We start from the raw sequence: 2,539 nt of genomic DNA, 5'->3' as shown, positions 1-2,539 counted from the left end.
GAAGCAAACCTATCTGAAAGTTCAGCCAAGTCTTGCAGCTCAAATGCAGACAATCATATAAAGCTAGCCGAACAGAGCAGATATCAGAAGAGAGCCAAGAAATCGATTCATACTTGTATAACCCATTGGTTTCAACAAAAGTGCCAATGCGATTCAAAAGGGAAAGAAAATCTTCTTGAAGAAATGTTGGAACAACTTGACATCTATATGGGAAAAAAATGAACTGACCTCTGTCATACACCAAACACAGAAAATGAAGTTGAGACAGAGCATACCCTTAATGGAAAAGTTAAAATTATATAACTTATAAAAGAAAGCTAGGTGATATAGCAGACTGCCTCTAACTCAGCATCCCTTACCATTGTCACACTTGCCGTGGGATAGACTTTGCAAGCATGTCCCCAAGACTTTAGCCTCACCTTTCTCCAGGTAGAACATTCAGGGGACCAGAATAATGGCCTTAGGGCTCTTGAAAGCCAGGAGAGAAGAAACATTCGTGTCATTCCATGATGTGGACTTCACCCAGGAAGAGTGGCAGCTGTTAAGTCATGCTCAGAGGACACTGTATAGGGAAGTGATGCTGCAAAACTACAGCAACCTAGTCTCCTTGGGAATTTCATTTTCCAAACCAACACTTGTCATTCTGATAGAGTACGGAGAAGAGCCCTGGAAAGAGGAGAGAGGACATCAGCCCAGCCCCTGTTCAGCAGACCCAAAGCCAGAAATTCCACCTTATTCCTCCTCTGTTCTGGTCTTCTGTGGTCAGCAATTACATCAACATGTGCTGCATGATCATCACCTTCCAATCTGTCCAGGCTTGTTTACAGGAACCCTCCAAAGAGCAGATCTCTGCCCAGCAGATCAGAAGCAGCAGCTGCAGCTATTCTCTTATGAAAGCTTCTGGGGTGACAGAGTGGAAGGTGAAGACAGAGAAGGTGGCTCCAAATCTTTGTTTGGGAGGACAAGGGAGAGAGTTACTTCAAGAACTTTCTCTAGCCCATCTGAAGAACAGCTATTAAGCTCAAGGGAAAGCAAGACAGTGATGCAAATAAGGTTCAGGTCATCTGGGAAGCCAAAACCTTTAGAAACAGATAAAGCATTAAAGTGGGTAGAAAGCTCGGGATTTGAGGTAGTCATTTGTAGAAATTTTGGGCTTGGCTTTAACCAGAAATCGACTCTCTTTAGTCGTCAGAGGACTCTCTTAGGAGGAAAGCCTTATTTCTGCAGTGAGTGTGGCTGAAGCTTTAGCTATAAATCAACTCTCATCACACACAAGAGATCACATAGAGGGGAGAAGCCTTACCTCTGCACAGAGTGTGGGCAAACCTTCAGCCAGAAGTCAAACCTAGTCACACACAAGATGGCACAGTCTGGGGAAAAGCCCTTTGCATGTGAGGATTGTGGGCGAAGCTTTAGCCAGAAGTCAATCCTCGTCAGACACCTTCGAACACACTCAGGGGAGAAGCCCTTTGTGTGCCAGGAGTGTTGGCAAGGCTTCAGGGCTAAGTCAAACCTTATCACACAACAGAGGACCCACTCGTGGGAGAAGCCTTACGTCTGCAGGGACTGTGGGAGGCTTTTTTGAGATAAATCCACTCTCAGCAAACACCAGAGATTTCATTCAGGGGAGAATCCTCATTTGTGCAATGAATGTGGCTGGAGCTTTAGTCAGAAGTCATATCTCGTTAAACACAAGAGGACACACTCAGGAGAGAAGCCTTTTGTGTGTAGGGAATGAGGGCAAGGCTTTCGACAGAAGTCACAACTCATCAGTCATCAAAGGACACGCTCTGGGAAGAAGGCTTATGTTTGCACTGAGTGTGGACAAGGTTTTAGCCAGAAAGCAAATCTAGTCAGACACAAGCTGACCCACTCCAGGGAGAAGTCCTTTGAGTGCATTGAGTGTGGGCGAGGCTTTGGCCAGAAGGCAGCCCTCCTAAGACATCCGAGGACACACTCACGGAGAAGCCCTATGTATGCAGGGAGAGTGAGCGGGGCTTCACTGATAAGGTGACCCTCAGCACTCATCAGAGGACACACTCGGGGGAGAAGGCTTATATTTGCAATAAGTGTGGGGAAGGCTTTTGGCTGAAATCACTCCTCATTAGACACAGGAGGACTCACTCTTTGTAGAGAAGTTTTATGCCCAGGGAATGCAGACGAGGCTTTAGCAATAAATCACACCCCATCAAGCAAGAAAGGACAACTTTAGGGGAAATCTTATGTGGACAACGAGTGGTCTTCAGAGATACGAACTTTCACCAGAAGATAGGAGAAGACCTAAATATATAAAGCAGTGGTTCTCGGCTAGAAGCAATTTTACCCCTTAGGTAACATTGGTGATGTTTAAAGATACTTTCCGGTAATCACAACTGGGAGACTGCTACTGGCATCTAGTGGGTAGAGGCCGAGGATGCTGCTAAGCATTTTACAGTTCACAGGACGGCTCCCCACAACAAAGAACTATCCGACCCTAAAACACTTGGCCCCTCTAAGGCTAGCTCTGGCTCCAGGGCCACCTATTGGCTTGGCGGAAGGT

At 46.2% G+C, this 2,539-nt stretch overlaps 1 pseudogene; it reads left to right on the top strand.

Annotated features, from left to right (window-relative positions):
- Positions 1 to 454: 454 nt before the first annotated feature.
- Positions 455 to 2,292, top strand: LOC132494149 (zinc finger protein 343-like; annotated as a pseudogene).
- The last annotated feature ends 247 nt before the right edge of the window (positions 2,293 to 2,539 follow it).

The sequence above is a fragment of the Mesoplodon densirostris genome, chromosome 7 (genome assembly GCF_025265405.1).
Source record: "Mesoplodon densirostris isolate mMesDen1 chromosome 7, mMesDen1 primary haplotype, whole genome shotgun sequence".
NCBI lineage: Eukaryota > Metazoa > Chordata > Mammalia > Artiodactyla > Ziphiidae > Mesoplodon > Mesoplodon densirostris.
This window is presented reverse-complemented; position numbering and strand designations above follow the sequence as displayed.